The 19,037-nt window shown below is 32.3% G+C and overlaps 1 protein-coding gene and 1 long non-coding RNA gene across 2 annotated transcripts in view; both read left to right on the forward strand.

Moving 5' to 3' along the window:
• The window catches only part of LOC128171049 (protein PIF-like), a 144,564-nt gene that overhangs the window by 121,176 nt on the left and 4,351 nt on the right, over positions 1–19,037 (forward strand). The gene's annotated exons all lie outside the window — the stretch shown is intronic.
• Positions 7,287–8,949, forward strand: LOC128171073 (uncharacterized). Its single transcript, XR_008242004.1, has 3 exons — positions 7,287–7,492; positions 7,707–7,776; positions 7,882–8,949. It is a non-coding gene; the product is annotated as an uncharacterized LOC128171073 (long non-coding RNA).

The following is a 19,037-nucleotide window of genomic DNA, read 5'->3' on the forward strand; positions in this document are numbered from 1 at the left end:
AGTGTGGGTTTAGTTATGGTATTGTTACAAAACAAAACGTGCGTCAATATGTGTATGGACAGAAAAAAAATACAAATATCATATCTTATCTCTGCAGAATGTGACAAAGGATCGTATGGTATTGGATGCAATGAAACATGTGGACACTGTCGTGAAGAAAACCAATTCTCTCATATAAATTGGACTTGCTCAACTGCGTGTGAAGTTGGATTTAAAGGGGTCGTATGTAAAACAGGTAAGGAAAACATACAGGTACAGGCAGAGAAACAAAATCCTTCTTAAAATAATTCTAGTCACCTAGTTATTTCATTCTTAATAGAGGCATGACAACATGTAGCTGATGCAATGATATACAGAGAAGTTAATACAAAGGAACATTCTTAATTAGTTGTGGTCGGGTTTTTTCAATGATACTTATGTTATCAAATGTTTTTATATTTTCACTAGCATATCTTTGTGTGAATTTTGGAAATGAATTTGATAAGAAATGTTATGATACTTGAACCGGGTGTAAGAGTATAAATGGTTCGTGATACTCTTGCTTTATCCCTGGCTTCGTTCAGAGTTATAATTGTTTAACTAGGAAACATGTAAGCAAATTACCGGCATAAGAGTAATATTCAAGAACGAATAAATTACACATGCAACCTTCATTATTGAAACTACATGTGGTGTTTTGGGAACTGAGCATCGATATAACTTTTGTATATCATACATGATTACAGATCACTTCGAAAACCATAAATCTCTTGGACACACACATTTGATCGTTAAGTATGGGTTCAGTTATGGTATTGTTTAAAAAACAAAATGTTCGCCAATATGTGTATGGAAAGAAAAAAAATACAAATATCATATCTTATCTCTGAAGAATGTGACAAAGGATCGTATGGTATTGGATGCAATGACACATGGGGACACTGTCGTGATGAAAACCAACGCTCCCAAATAAATTTGACTTGCTCATCTGAATGTGAAGTTGGTTTTAAAGGGGTCGTATGTAAAACAGGTAAGGAAAAATACAGGTACAGGCAGAGAAACAAAATCCTTCTATTTTTTTCTTATCACCTAGTTATTTAATTCTTAATAAAGGAATGACAACATGTAACTGTTGCAATGTTATACAGAGAAGTGCATTAATGTTGAAGCAGCATTATATATCATTCTATATTATCCTTTAAATATTAAGCTAGAGTCATTTTATGTCATGTCATTTAAAAGATTGTGACAGTGGTTCGAACGGCGTTGACTGCAACGAAATGTTAGGAAACTGTCCCAATGAACGTCAATGTTCTCATATCAATGGAACATGCTTCACTGGATGCAAGCCTGGCTACGAGGGAGACTTGTGTAAAACACGTGAGTAGATAGTTATCAGGACAACTAAGTAGATATACAGCAGGTTAATAGGAAAGTGATGATTACTAGTTGAACATACAGAGATGTATAACATGGATTACATTTGTCATACGTGTTATAATATATCCAGTAAGGTCCTTTAAAACCAAAATAAATAGAGAAGTACATTTTGATTCATATCTATAGGAATGATAATATGACAAAATTCAAAGTGAATAAAAAAATGTTCTATCAATGAACACATGACTGTTCATTAATGAGTAAACAAAAAAATCAGTTATATCTGAACTTAAAGAATCAGTTATTTTTGATTAAATTAAAATGTTTCTAAATCAAACCAAGTGCTATTGTAAACGGATCTTAATAATTTGTTTAATTGAAACCTATAATTAATTTTTACTCGAAAAGAAATATAATAGAAAAGGAAACAAGCTGTTTGTAAACTTAATGTCAAAGTTAGGCTTGGTTTTAAGACAATACTGATGCAAGTCAATGCGATTATTTTTACTGCGTTAATCTGTGCTAAACAGCAACAGCTGTTTGGCATTCGTTGTATCTATAAGCGATATATAATGCGACATATGATCTTATGCAATCATACATCCGGGGACTGTAGGGACGTAAGCCATTGCTTTCCAAGTAAGGGTACTTGTTTAACTCGATGTGATGTCGGCTATGAGGAAGTCTTATGTAAAACACGTGGGTAGGCAATTTAGACATATAATTCAATAAACATGGAATATTTTCTGGTTGAATATTGTTCAATCGAATTATCAGTATAAAGGTATTGCATAATAAAATTCAAAATGTTATATATAATTATTTCTGTCTATATGTATTACATGGAATATTTTGATTCTTTAGTAAGGTTTAAAACAAAGGTGCATACTAGAAACACATGTGAGTAAATCAAAAACTGATTACAGCGTTATAAACTGTATGATCAAAACAAATGCATGCATTTTTTTGTGTTTCTTTACTATGGGAGAAAGTTGATAACAGATATATTTGAAAAGAACGCCTAATGATATGCTTAATTCACCAACAACCCCCCCCCCCCCCGAATGATCTATATATTCTAAATTGATTGAATAAAAACTTTAGTGATTTATTTTTCTTATAACATCAAAGTATACATGACTTATCTTAAACGTCGTATGCATTAAAAAACTACCCTTACTATTTATCAACTCGATAAATAATCGTTCATTTATAGTATTATTTAAAATCATGTTTTCTTCCTCTAGTTTGAGAGCATCAAAAATAAATATAAAAAACAAATTAACTATGTCACTTCAAGATACCGCTCAAAGATGTTATGTATCATAACAGTATTCCAAACGACAAATCTAATAAAATGACAGCGAATTTATTTGCGCGTTAAAGATGTCTCACAATCAATAAACCCAGCAAAAAACGTGAAAACGAAAGCTTGAGAAAAACTGACATAACAAGACAAGGTAAGTTTTGATTAAGATATTGCAATTTGTAATGTTGCTTTTGGTAAACTGTAAGAACAGAAAATCATCGTAAAATTGTATTGCAAATGTGTTACACCAGTCTTTCCTGTCGTTGCCAGTCTGGCTAAAAGGAAAAGGTGTATGCTACCAACATCTAACAAACTTTTACAATTACAAACATTTTTTATTGTAAAATTTTAATCAAATATGTTTATGTTTCAGTATTTTACTGCTTAATGAATTTCATTGTTATATCAAACTAACTTCTAATTTAATGTTGATTTAAAATCTACCTTCATTTAAATTTTAAATTCAAATTTATTTTGTTTGAAATGTTAATATCTTTTTTAAATTATTTAAATGTATAATGAAAATATTTCTTATAGTTTACACATGAACGCTAATTTATTTACACGTACATTGGGACTTTAAAAGACATCCAATGAGTATAAAGCACTAATGTTATATACGTCATTGAGACGGCGTTATGTAATTTAAGCAAGTCAATGCAAGCTTTCAATTTTTCTTTTTGTTATTTTCTGTAAAGTTATCAGGACATATTTCCCAGCAAAATGTATCTATGTTGAAAAATCTGAAAACATAAGTAAAAATGTACATCTTTCGCATCTTAAATAGTTTAAATTATTAAGTTAAAATGTACTTTGAAATCGACAGATGCTTCTAACATTATAATTCACCCTTTTAAGCGTGTTTTATCTGAAAAAAGGGTTGTATAATTTGTCATTGTTTTTTTTATTTGCAGTTAAAACATTCTTTTTTAGATGGTGGACGATGAATAACATACAAATCTACATGAAATACATTTTAACTTAATTATATAATAGTGTTGTGGTGTGCATGTAGTATGCTTAAATAGTAGTCAGGGTTTGACACATAGTGCACGAGCCAGTTATTGTTATACCGACTGTTGTATATAATGACGTGTTTTGCTATAGTAGCTGTGGCGTTTAAGTGTTGTCTATTACCTAAAAATAATCACTGGAAAATCAAACGTTTTTTTCTCTTCAAAATAATCAATTGATTTGATTGCTTATTCAATCTAAAAGTTTCTGAACAATAGAAAGTCAACAAAAATTCATGGCTGTTTTTTTCAAAAAATGAAAGACGTTTGACCTTACCGAGAGAACTCGAAATGTTTAGCAGACGAAATATCACTCAGTTATGTTAAGGAAGGTATCAGAATTCTAGCGCGTGTGATTTAGAAAAAATTGCATAAGATACGATATATGGGTATCTCGGTAGTTAACAAACATCTACAAAATGAATATGATTAATTATTGGGTGAGATTGTTTCAAGAAAGGTGTACTGAAATAAAAACATGAACTTTTCTTTATAGCTTGCGAAATCATGAGATTCCTAAGACGTCTTATGACGTCTAAAATAATGCAAATGGAACACAAATGATTTTGTGTGATCTTTTGTTTGCCTTGAAATAAATTATTCATCCTTTTACATTCATCCCTTGTTTAATAAAATTGATTCTATTTGTTTCAGCTCAGTGTCTGTTTTGTTTTGAACGCCTCAGTTTTTTTTTTTCGTTAAAAAGCTTATATTATTTTTACTGTTGCTCTAAAATTGGTGATACTTGATTTCAATATTTATTAACTCAAACAAATTAAGGTAATCAACATACTTAACATTGGTTTCTCATCCTTACATCCTTATTTAATTGTTTACATGTACTGTGTGTAAGCTATTTATATATTTTTGTAGGTATAAGAACGCAAATTTTAAAATAATTTGTTGATTTCTGCTTCGATTGCTTAAAAAGATTAACGCATGTATGCTATTGAGAGTTAACAACGAGCATGTTGACTGTGTTATTGTTTTATATGTTTCATTGCTGTAATTTATGCCTGCCGAATATTTAATTATTACTCAACATTTGGTAAACAGATAAATAATTCATTAAAAATATTTTATAGGGAAATTGTCTTGTTCAAAATTTTTATACAACTTTTCTCTTTATAAGCAAAGTTTGAGATTTCTGTGACTGTGTGCAGTTAATGTTAAAGATAAGACTTTTTTAAAGCAACAGTAAGAAATTGTGAATGTCTACATGTAGATATTTGAAATTTCTTAATGAATACAATCATAATTTCCCTTTTATGTCGCTTAAGTTATCTTTCATGGCAATCCCATAGAATGTATAAACTATTTCAACTCGTTGGATAAAGCAAATATAAAATCACACAATATAGATATTACCTATATCTCGATATGTTTTATTCACCCATCAAACCATGCATACCCCCATTCATCCCTCAATATAAACCTCAATAAATTCTTTAATCCATTCATTCATCTGTGTTTTTTTTTTGTAGAGAATTGAAAGAAAATCATATATTTTGAAGATATGTTGCTAAAAAGTATTTATCATTCTTTCTCAGAATTTATCTTTAATAAAATAATCAAATATAAGTGCTAATTATTACAACTGTATGTGCATACAAATTGAAAACCTTATTTGTTTCATTTGCACAGGAATCAAAAGTTGCGCCTGTCGTTGAACAAGTACTATCGATATAGTTTCTTTGCCAAAAATAGCAGCCCATATCATCGTTAAGGTATATAACAGTAGTAATCATACTTTCAATAGCCTTTGCATGTTGTAGTAAAGATGACACGATCTCTCCTCAATCTTTTCTTGTTTAAAATTCTCAGAACTGAAAAATCGAAATTTTAAAATGTCTTGTTTTTTACTTGAAAGACTGGAAAATAATAATAAGGGGTGTTTAAAATCTAAACAACATATTGCATTATTGTGTAGCATTACCGAACATCTAGAACCGAGGACGTGTGTGTATATACAAGTATACGTGTGTCTGTTACCTCATTGTTCCCAATCTCGCTACCGTGCACTGCAAATTGTCAAGATGGGCTGCATATAGTGTAGAGCTATTATATAATCACTTACCAACCATTCAGATCTTATGAAGTGTGTGTATAAATACATGTACACGTGTGTCTATCATCTATTTTTCCCTATCTCGCTACCGTGCACTGTAAATTATCAAGAAGGGCTGTGTACAGTAGCTATTATATAATCACTGACCGAGTGAAAAATAAAATGTCAATATCCTCTTCTTTGAAAACTGTAGCTTTAATCAGCTAGTTGTTAATCATGTGTCTTCAAGTTTTTTGATCAATTGATCTGGTGTAGAATAAAACATTGATGAATTAAAAATCAATTTGACAACTCAAAATTAATCTAAATAATTATAGAGAAATGTAAGACTCTGTCATCGATATTAAGCCACTGAATTCTCCAGTACATACCCCGATCATCTCCTGTATGATTAAAGACTGTTGATAATAGCCTTTTCTTTTATATTTTCAAAATTATTTCCTCAATTTAATTATTTAAATCACATGTGTTATACATGTACTTTGAGCTATAAATCAATTTTTGGACTCAACAGATCCGTCTCACAAAGACACACTATTTTACAAATTTTACAATTTTTCAAAAAATATGTTTTAATCAATAGTTTATGAATACTTTAATAAACTTGCCAACAACTAAAGGCTCGAGTTTAACCGGTTAACAAATCTTAGGCAAGGGCGCATATTATTTTTGATAAGTGTGAAAGCCATCAGGGCATGGTCCGTTAGCGCTCAGGAACACCAATTCTCTTTTTACTGCGAAGTGGAAGATATCAAAGGTAATGTTATTTATTGCAAGTGAATCCGTGGCCCTGGTCAGAAGATATACAACATACATGTAAATATACATGTAGGAGTTGAGAGAGAGAGAGAGAGATAGAGAGAGAGAGAGAGAGAGAGAGAGAGAGACAGATAGAAGAGAGAGAGAGATAGAGATAAAATTACAGTATATACACACACTTCCTAAGATCTGAATGCTGCGTTGTGATAAACAAGTATGCAAAATGTTGTTAAAACACCCCTTATGACTTTCTTGCACATTCTGTCACGTGAAGAAAACAGAAATTGAAAACAAAATGATTTATCAGTTCTAAGAATTTCAAACATAAAAAGGAAGAACTTTAAATTTGGAACATTATTTGAAACAGTCATACAAATTAAAATGTATTGCTCTCTTACATTTTTATGTTTCAAATCGAATTTAAATAACTCTAGGATATGTTTTTTCTAATTTAAAAAGCAGAACATTGTTTTAGGATCATGCATGTTTGTCATTACGTTATCCGTTAAAGGTATTGTATACATGTATTAAAATATGCATGAACTGTATCATGTATGAGGGCAATTCTCTACATGTACAGTAATGCATATGAATTACTAAACTGAACTATGCACACTGAAAAAAAAAAGTTAAAAGTGTAAAAGGACCGGACTTATCCCCCTCCCGAAAAAAATCAACAACTCTCTCTCTCTCTCTCTCTCTCTCTCTCTCATAATTTATCAGAAAAAGAATATAAACAATGACTGACAGCAAATACCATCGATTGCGATATGTTCCTTTTGTATCACAGACTGCTAGATAACTATATATTTAAAAAAAAACCCACATAATTAGAAACTTATTTTTAACTTTAGCAAGCAGTTAAAGACATTACAGACATTATGGATAGGGGTTTCGATACCCAGTAGTGTAATACATTGGGACATAGAAGAATAGGATTTGTCAGTTGATGCATCTTAGATCTGAGATATGACGTCCCAAAACGTAAGCTCCTTTTCTATAGATAGCTCAATGTATTGTCAAATATTGGAATACATGAGACTTATATGATATTTGTAAAGAGTTTTATATTTAAACATATTAAAATAGAATGATACAAGACCTATTGTTTAGGTAATCGATGTGGTCCATGGGCCTCTCGTTTTTTTATTTCCTAAAATCATATAAAAATTACAATCGAATTTAATTCTCCATAAAGGGGTCAACTGGAAAAGAGACTTTGTTACTGAAGGTATTAGCCGCCGGCAGTACACCAAAGACATTTGCAGGTAGAAAAGATTTAAATATGTGTACTAAATGACATTAATTCCAAAATACATTTTATTCAGTTCTCTTTCTTTCATTTTTATCGTTTTATATTCACCTTTTCTTAGGAATCCAATTGTACTTGAAGAACGGTTGCCATTACCTGAACACAAATCTTTACATAGAAAAAAACCCAATATATTAGTTTATACTTCTACACCAGAAGTCCTTGGAAGTTGGAAGTTTGGAAAGCAATTACAAAATATTCCGTGTGAACAATAACGGCGGTATTTCCAGACCGATGTGGACAGTATATTATCTTTTTTTCGTACATGTTTAGTTTAAGCGCAGTTGGGTATAATTTAAGATAAACGATGCATTTTCTTCAATGATTATTTGCAGTATTTTAATTTGTTAAAAAATTATATCAAAAAAGACTTTACAGAATAATGTTTATGTGTATTTAACACCTATTCGTAATATACTTAATCTAACATTTTCTTGTTTTTCATAACGTCCTCTTGTAAAACTTTTTTTTTAAATATATTTGAATGATTGCCATTTTACACCTCCAATATGTAACATACATTTTATACATGTTAAGTGGGAGCTAAGTTTTTTTTTTTGTTTACACTTAATTTAGAAACATTAAAGTGTGTCCCTTGTTAAAACCGCTGAATATATAATTAGTGGTTTGGTAAACTATTTTAGTCCATGTGTTATTGCACTTAAATTGAGTTTAATTAAAATTGCATTTGCTGATAAGCTCGTTGTATTGACAATAGAACTTACCAAAATATGACTTCAATCGAAACTGTTCAAATTTGATCACATATAATCTGTTTTGTTTGTGATGTGACGTCAGAGTGCGCTAGCAAGAGGAAAAGTATCGTCTGCGAGAAAAAAAACCGCTCTAGCATTAGAGAGGAAAGACGTTCTGAAACGTCAGTAATTTGACCACTGACCGTGTGGAAACTGACTGTAAACTGTTTCGCCAAGCACTCTATGTTTTCTGTGAACTGATATTGAACTTGTGATCCGCCAATGCGCATACCATTCCATCAAACTGTTCTGTATAACCGCCTATCAGCTGCCAATGTTCAAGTTCTTTAAGGTTGCGTGATTTATATCTTTGTTTATTATTATTATTTGGGTATTTGTCTAGACATGTAATATATTAAATATCTAAAAGTTAATCGGTCTTTTCACTGATGTTTTTCATACGTGTGTCTTTTTTAGATCTGATAGTTACATAAACTATTTTTAGATTTCTGCTTTCGGTGCATGTTATAAAATTATTGTTTTTAAATTTTGATTTATATAATTGATTATTTTAAAAGTTTGTAGAAAGATTGCAAATTCAAATTATCTGAGTGTTCATGTGTTGACCACCGATCCTCCATTGCAGTACTAATTCTATCTGTCTTAAAATGTTTAAACATTGATATTTTGTCAGTTCAATGAAAATGACTTAAAATCACACCGGAAGAAGACCGCTAATCGTATATAATTTAGTATATTTTTGACAAGTGTAGAGATAGAAAAACTTTCTATGGTCAATGGTGAACAATTTACGATATTTGAAAAATCATGTACTTAAATCCCTCCACCACATTCAGCCACAGGATGAATCTCTGCAATTCAGTCAATTGAAAGGTGTCTGAAAGGTAACTGAAATGTGACTGAATGACATTTGTGTGTCATTCAGTCACATTTTCAGACCATACAGTTATCATTCAGTTGACTGAATGGCAGAGATTCATCCTGCGAGCATTACTATGACCAGAGTGAACAAGACAGAAGTAACCTGCATCATTGTTCTAATAACATGTAAATCCTAGCTCACAATATTAGAATCGTCTGATAAATATTCTACTTCCAACACCTCTGTAAATTTACAAAGTATCTTTATGTGTTTTTAAAGTATATGACACATAAACAATGCACTATCCAGTTTAGTTTATTGTAAATTGATATATTTGAAATACATATTTTATTTGAAAGTTTTGAGTAAATCAAATATAACAGATAATGAAGTGAATATTGTAATTCTCGGCAGACAAAAAAATAACATCATGGATATGTGCATATAATACGTTTACTAATGTGAAAGATGTTTACATTACCCCATGGCAAAGTTACATCCCTTTCAAAATCGTCCGTGTATAACAATGTGATTAGCGTTTATTGGAGATTCACGTAGGTGAACATTTATTTTTTTATTATTTGTGACGTTAATATGAAAAAAAGATCATTACAAGGGTCACACAGGTGATATAATGAAACAACACAACAAACACATATGTTCATTTTTTTTTTATTCTGCAAGGAGGCAAACTAGCATAGATCTTGTTCCACAACTCTAAGACTATATTACCCATTTTGAATAGTGTAGTATGCATTTAATACACAAAATGATTCTTCAAAGGATATACCCTTGTAAAAGAATTATGTATCTTCAGCTTAAAATGTCCAGTAAATATGCATATACAGTGGAGCTCTAGTTATCTGGACGCATAGCTCCCAAGTTGCATCGTCCGGACAAGTGAAACGTCCGAATATCTGAAATATGTCTATTGTTGTCATTAATGATGTTTTTTTTATAATGGCCCGCAGAGTTTATACTGTTTTCGTTGCCTGTCATACTACATGTAAATAGCAACACATTAGAGTTGTCTGTTGAAATTAACATTTTCAAATATAAAGAATCCGTTTTATTGTTTTATTTTGTCAGGAATTATTAACCGAAATAATAACCGAACCTAGCTAAATTATTTGTGTCCAAATGTGACATGTTCCCATTTACGCTATGTTTTAACTATATATTTTAGAAAGGCCAATTTCAAAAATTATTTAATTAATTTTTGTTCATTCTAAAAAGAAAGTCAATTTAATTGAAAAAAAAAATAACGTTCACTAGCTGGAAAATTGCAAGATACACAAATGCACTTCCGATGAGTTGACACTCTTCCATTTTGTTTTCTTCCTGTTCTTCCGGTTTTGCCGTAATCTGAATAGGCCTTTATGAGACAATTTGATTTAAATAACTTTTCAGTACGGATGATAAACCACAACGAATGTAAAACTTCCAAGTTTTCTTGATTTAAAAAGCACATTCTTTATTTGAAATAAAACGGATTTTAAACAAGAGGCCTATAGTGCAAAATTGCTCACCTAGGAAACAATGACTTTATACGGGCGTTCAAAGGATAGTGTGCCATATGGCCCCTCGGTAAATAAAAATAAAAATAAATAAATAAGTACTGTAAAGTATCCGAATTTTACACTTATTTTTGCATACCCCTAATCTTTAAAAGTGTACCTGTTTTGAATACCATTTTAGCAATATAAAAAGAAAATCATTTACAAGATATAAATATAAACTTTTGGTAGGGGTACACTCCTATAATATTAATTCCTTTATTTTCGTTCTGCCCCCCCCCCCCCCCTTTCCCCCACAAAGCAATTAAAACATTTTGGAGCATATAGGTAAATTTTTTTCTCAACTAATTTCTATTTACTATTTTTTTTAACATCTTAGAGAAGTTATTTTACTTAATTAAAAGGAATCCTTTGAGAGAAAAAAGTTGTTCCTCAATGCACTCATTTCCTCAAATTAAAAACATTCAAAAATTGAAAAGTGTTTCCCAGTATAATTGATTGCAGTTTACCTGGCCTAAACTCGTGTGACATTTTATAACCTTACTCCACCCAGTCACCAGCATTAACCATTTCACCACCTAATGTGATAGCCGATCCTCTCTGAATTTTGTCATTTAGAGAGTAATTGTTGGAGGCCAGCAGGGGGAGCATCTCGTCAGTAATTTTCTCAGTCATGGCGTGTTTAACTGACGATATAGTTTTCGGACTGTACCATTCTGCATCTTTTTGTCTAAGGTTACCGACTCTCCCATAGATTTCCGAATCTCTGTCATGCCTCCAAACTGCATAACATGTGCTGGGGCATTTTCCCTGCAATAAAGTAGTTCTGGTAAACCATGCAACTTAAGTCACAAGACCTTTAAATGTTCTTGTAAATTTAATCCTTCCTAATACTAACCATTCTTCAGACTCCTTAAAATATCCACAAGACAAAATATGTTGCCATATTGTATGCTTTGTTAACTTTATACAAGTGTCCCTGCTACGCGCCTTCTGATTCGGAAGGCATCCTAAATGTAAAATTTAGGGGGACAATGTGTTTTAATGTCATCAATCTAATACAACATAGGCATGTAGCATCGATTTTGAAAGTGTGGGGGGGGGGCAGACTCATCCAAAAAATCTCACCCAAAATCCCAATCCAGGGGAAGGGGGGGGGGCTGGTGTAGATCTGTAACTAAAAAAGTGGGGGGGGGGAGCAACTCCATGATAATTCGATTTTTACTATGTTAATTAGAAAAATTATTTGGGGCGAGAAAAAGTTAGGGGGGGCATTCCATACAATCTTGTAAATTATAGTTAGTCTTTTTTACAATCTGAAGAAGGAGAATTTGCTTTTCTTTGGAGTTAAGCTGTATAAACTGTGACATAGGTAAAATGTGTGTCGATGGTTGATTGTAAATACTGCAGATCATCTTCATCATCGTCATCATCATCGTCATCGTCATCATCATCATCATCATCATCATCATCATCATCATCATCATCATCATCATCATCATCATCATCATCATCATCATCATCATCATCATCATCATCATCATCATCATCATCATCATCATCGTCGTCGTCGTCGTCGTTGTCGTCGTCGTCATCATCATCATCATCATCATCATCATCATCATCATCATCATCATCATCATCAAAGCTAACACTATGCAGTTGTAGCTGAATCTTAAAAACATTATCCTAATAGTAAATTTCATGTACATTTATGGCTAAAGGAAGAGGATATATGCTCCAAACAAGTGAGACTGGTAGAGAGACAGACAAATACAAAATAGCTGCCTGCAGAGCATGGCCCAGGCTGATAAAAAAACCATGAATCAAATTCATAATTCATGACTTCTGACTCCTTCATGACTTCTGACATGTGACCCCGTATCGAAAGAAGCCAAACTTAGACAAGCTGATAATGAGTTATTGACAAATAATTGGGCGTGTAATTTGAATTCTGCTAAAATTTAATGAGAAAATTGATTAAAACACATGTTCTGTGCTCTTTATAAATCAATATATAAACTCAATGCAATGCAAAGTTATTAAATGGCCAGTTAATGTTGCACTTAACAAATTAACATGTACCGCACTTGGCCGTACATATAATAATACGCTAGTTTATTCTAGAAAATTTCTTTGTGAGAAAAGGGTGTATGATGTATACACCCCAATGGAATTTTGGCCTTTTTTAAACAGGTAAAATATTGGCTATGGTAATTCAGTATATTACCTTTGTACGGAAACGCTTCTCCTCTTTTTTACCGTATTCAAATAATTAAAAAAAATAACATTGGCCTATTTTGGAGAAATTGTTTGTTTTAAATCCGGTGATAGATAAATACAATTGAAATGGCCATTTAAAAATTAATATAAACTATTTATTAAGCAACCGAAACTTTGCATTCACTATCTCTGTGTATGTCGCCATTACAGTTGTTATAAATAGATCTGTGCAATAGAGCCAAAATAAATATACATGTACTCAGTGCTTTTTTTCATGAATTTAAAACCTGGAATAAGAGGCCACCTGTCTTTAGCGGACAGTTTGTCATAGTCTCACAAGTGGCCTCTTAAAACAGGTGCGGCTGTATTCTTTAAAAAAAATATATCAGGCTCTCATACTATTCTTACAAGCATATATTGTCATTGATAGACGATGACAACTATATAACCCCCTCAACCACCCCCCCCCCCCCAAAAAAAAAAAACAAAAAAAACAAAAACAAAACAAAAACAAACAAATAAACAAAAAAGAACAAAAAAAAAAAAAAAAAAGAAGGAAAACCCAATAAATTAAACAAGGACCTCCTACACAATAATAAAGCTCTTTTCTTTGGCGACTATCCATGTTTTTGAAGAATTTAAAAAATCAGCCACCAGGAACAACGGCATCAATATGTGCAGACATCTTTAATGTGTTGTTGTCCACACTGTTAACAATATATTTAACAAGGTGTTCTGCTAATGCCAACGAGATTAAATGGAATAATCCTGCAGGAATACCACTATAATAAAAAAAAGATAAAAGACCAATGCTGGTTAATTCAAATGTGATGACTGAAAAATATGTGTTCTTTATGTATTAATCATTATCAAGTAATTAATAGATGATAATAAACTTTATTTTATTTTCCATACACCAGCAAAGAGAAGTAAGTATTTTCATGAAAATCCACTCAAGTTAAAGTACAGATTTGATACTATATTCAGGACAACTCTTCTTTTGTAGTTACGGGAGGTACACTTGTTCACAGCACTAGTACTATTATTTATTTTTATTCATTTAATTGTTGTAGCCGGGATATACTTTGGAGGAAATACTCATGTTTAATATACATGCAGCTTATGATTTATGACATCCCAAAAGCAGTTGTCGTGTTCAATAATCCCTTTCCGGAACGAAGCATTTGCTTGTCCTTCTTTAAACTTCTCATATTTAGGATATTTAACGAGCGTCTTGTCTCATTTGGCTCTCTTTTATATGATAATAATTGTCAGAATCTGCCAGAAATAATCAGTTAAGATCTTAACACTTGCTGATTTAGTTAAATGTTTGCATATAATGCACCTAGTGATCAGTGGTTATCTCCAGATAATCATTTCTGATGATTTTTTGAATTTTGTCTGAAAATGAGTACCCGGTTATTATTAGAGTATGATTGGGGTGTCATTTTGATGTGTGATCAGGTTTCAGATTTTGTTTTTATCACGGAGGTCTATGGTCAGCAAAAAAAAGTTTGTTGACCTCACCTGAGCTTCATTCTCAAGTGAGCTTTTCTGATCAAAATTTGTCCGTTGTCTGTGGTCGTTGGTGTTGTCGTTGGCGTTATTGTAAACGTTTCATATTTTCATCTTCTTTTCCACAACCACTTGGCAGATCTCAACCAAACTTGACACAAAGCATCACTGGGTGAAGAGAATTCAAGTTTGTACAAATGAAGGACCACACCCTCTTTTAAGGGGAGATGATTTAGAATTATTGAAAATTTGTTGGAATATTTCAAAAATCTTCTTCACAATAACAGAAAGGCTGTAACTTGTATGAAAACATTTTCAGGTAGTGTAAATTCAAGTTTGTTCAAATTATGGTGCATGGGGGTAGGGCGGGGTGACAATGGGTGGATGCATTTTTACATAGGAATGTATATAGAAAATCTTTAAAAAAAATTTTCCCAAAAACTATTTGGCCAAAAAAGCTTAAACTTGTGTGCAAGCATCCTCAGACAGTTAGGCTCAAATTTGTTAAAAGTAAGGTCCCCAGGGGTAGGGTGGCACAAGGGGGGTCAAGTTTTACATAGGAATATACAGAGAACAGTTTTAAAAATCTTTTACTCAAAAACTCTTTGGCCAAAAAAGCTTAAACTTTTATGGAAGCATCCTCAGACAGTGTAGATTCAAGTTTGTTCAAACCATGGTCTCCGGGGGTAAAATAGGGCCACAGTGGGGGAGGATTTTTTTACATGGGAATATATAGAAACAAATCTTTAAACATCTTCTTCTTACAAACTATTAGGCTAGAGAAGCTCAAATTGGAGTGGAAGCATCTATATATAGTGTTAATACAAGTTTGTTCAAATCATGGTCACTGGGGGTAAGGCGGGGCCACAATGGGGGATACATTTTTACATAAGAATATAGAGCAAATAAAAACAAACTAACTTTTGCAATTAAATGGCAGGAACTGTGCAAATGCAATAAGAAAGGTACCGATGATAAGCTTATTTAAATATCAAAAGATGATGATACATTTGCAATATGCTGACAGAGGGAAATGACTCATTTACAAAGTGAAAGTAATACTTATGTACACCGGTGTCTCATAATATTGTGCTACTACATGTATTATGCTTACCTGTATTGGTCATTATTATAATCTTATTAGAGCAAACTATGATTTCCTTAAGCTGGTCACCACAAAAAAACCGGTTTATGCCTGTTTTCTAATCCTATTCTGCATTTCAAAAACACATATGCGCTTGTACACCACGTGAGACCGATTTAGCCTTGTGCTGGGTAAAACGAGGACCCGAAGCTGTTGACGCGCAACGGCAAATATGGCGCAGAGTTTATATTAAATGATTATCTGGACCATACTTTCTATGACATGAAATATGAAGATCATTGTTAAATTTAAAATTCAACCAGACTGAACATAAAAGACCGATAATGTGTATATCATCCTATATGAAAATCATATTATTTCAAAGCTACCAGAAATAGCATTCAGCCTTCTTTTCGAACAAAACTATTACACAATAGTGTTTTAGGGCCAAACACCTAATGCAGATATTGCTGTCTGATGACAAAATCTAGTTAGCATTTCAGAATTGCGCTGTGTTCGCGTTTGAAAAATTAATTGACACATATAGCTTTATTAAGCATAGTCTAAACAATATTGTTTATGAAAAATCACACACATTTTAAAACACTTATTAACTATTTTTGTATGCAGGAGTCTTCTTACATATTAATTTTTTTTTTATCTTGGAAGAAATAAAACTCGGAAATATTTTTGAAGCTTGAACATTTGGTTTTTTTTACTGTCAATGAAATTTATCCACAAACCTAAAAAAAACTGTCATCTGTTTATTGTGTACATAATGCATGTCATGTTTCTAAACAAAAATGTAGATCCAATTTACAGTTTATCATTTTATTCCACCGAAGTTTAATGATATCGTTGAAATTCATCGCCATGCCTTCTAACGATAACCTTACATTGACAAAGTATCAAGTTCTTCTTTCAAACTGATACTACAAGTCATGCACTGCTAGCGTTGCCATCGTGTTGGACAGAATTAATCACGTGATTGGAGTGCAAACCCAAATTATATAATGAGCATGTCTTGAACTGTTTTGAAAATTACTCCATAATAGTTATACCCCACACAACTTGTTGCTGAAAGTAGATTGTTTTTTACTTGTCCGCCAGTCATTCGGTCCTCTTCTCATGTAAGCGCAACTCCTAAATTGTTACAAAGATTTTTTCGATACGTTGTAGGAAATTAAAACACAATATGCAGATGTGCATATTACCAGAAAATGCTGGTTCCATTTTTTGACGGGTAATGTGTCACTTTTGTTGCTCCTAAAGGCAACATTTCATACAAATGTGTATATTTCCTGGATGTGGAGCACATGGTCATAAGCGTTAGGCCAGTAACCGAAAGGTCGCTGGTTCAAACTCCGCGGTGGTCACTTGCTGTTGTCAGTTGTGCATCCAGCTGAAATTGGGAACCGACTTACGCAGGCGGTTGACCTGTGATGGACTGGTGTCCTATCCAAGGGGGGGGGGGGGGTCAATGAATCTCATGTGCTTAGCACCACGGAAACCGGGGATAAGAACCGGCCTTGTGCGCCTCCATGGCACGAAGAAGGATTAAATTAACTTTAATAGCGAGCGCAGATTGAGGTTTGAATACACGTTCTAAGTACCGCGCAAGTTTTGTTGAAGACATAGACATTTTTTACATGTTTCCATTACTTCGTATTGAGTTGAGACACGTTAACAAATGATTTTAGATTTTAACGTATTAAGTCACAGTGACTCGTGCTATATTTCTCGAGGCGGATCAAACATTGGTAATGCGTGTACTAGCAATTTTTAAGGTAAAAACATGACACCTGCCTCAGGTGATGTTTTTATTTTTTATTTGTTGGTAATGATAGAGAGATTATATTTATACTAGCAAGAGTCATACTTTACTATCATGTCGATCCAATGTTAAGCTAAATTTGCATGCAAGTTGAGTAAGTATAATAAGGGAAGATTAAAAACAAGTATTCCTTTTAAAGGGATGATCAACAATAATGATATATTGATAGCTAGAAGCAATCAACATGATCAGTTTGATGTAAAATAATTTAAAAAGTATACTGTATTTTTACAAAATATAGAATATATTGAATCTATACACCATCATTTCTAAATTATAAACCGTCAACAAATTTGATTTTTAAATAAATTTGTGGAAAGCCGTTCGTAAACTCCTTGTCTAGTTTTATGTTTTTAACGTAATTATTAAATGTTAATGTATCTTCTTCATCTTCAGAATACTGAGTAGGGCTCTTCAAAGAGCATTAACACGTATACAAAGAAAGAGTTGTGTTAAAATAATTTAATGCGACTGAAAAACATTGAATGCCTTCATAACTTGTTATTGAGTTCGCATTATAGCGTATACTTGTTTATAAATCAAGCCGTCTTCCTAGCTAATATTATGCAACATCAACAGATCGAGGTCAGTTCATTGGGCATCTTCTTATGATTGAGGTCAGTTCATCGAGGTCAACTGCATTACTGAATGAATCTTTCGATCGAAATTCTTACGCGTGAGACAAAATGTGCATTCTTGAATTAACAGGTCGAACTGTTTTTTATGTATGTTTGCATCTCTTAAGATAAATGAATTGAAATAAAACTGAGTAAAATGTTAGATAAATACTACGCCAAACTTCAAGTTTTTATAAGAACTACTTATGCAAGCGAAATGTGTGCGCACGTGGAAGCATTTGCTGGATGCCTCATATAGACACAACAGTGATCGGCTGAAGCCGATCACCAAAATAGGTCATTTTGAAATCAAGTAAAAAGAATAAGAAGAACAAAAACAGTTAAAATATCTATACAGATATTGCATATTGTCGAATCATTCAATTAGAAAATAGGTAATCACACACCTACAAATAGCTAGGAACCGAGGGAACGGATGCAACGTATGTAATTAGAATGCAAAAAACACAAAAACTGATAAACCAGAAAAAAAAAATTCAGATATCAACAAGGTACAACTAAATTAATTATACAGTCTTCATCGTTCATAATTTTGACCAAATAAGCACAAAATACCTTTTACAGACTGATCAAATCTCTTTAAAAGTAAAAAACCGGTTTTAGGTGTAAGCAAGTCAATGAATTTAGTAAGAATTTTAAAAATTATTAATCTTATAATTCTCTCTCTCTCTCTCTCTCTCTCTCTCTCTCTCTCTCTCTCTCTCTCTCTCTCTCTCTCTCAAAATTCTTTGATGTTAGTTGATAACCTTGGAAAACCTTTCCATCTAACAATATATCGGGCAAGGACTCAAATTATTGCCTGTTTCAGTGCCTTAGGAATTATATTAA

This window comes from Crassostrea angulata, chromosome 2 (assembly GCF_025612915.1).
Source record: "Crassostrea angulata isolate pt1a10 chromosome 2, ASM2561291v2, whole genome shotgun sequence".
NCBI classification, from domain to species: domain Eukaryota; kingdom Metazoa; phylum Mollusca; class Bivalvia; order Ostreida; family Ostreidae; genus Magallana; species Magallana angulata.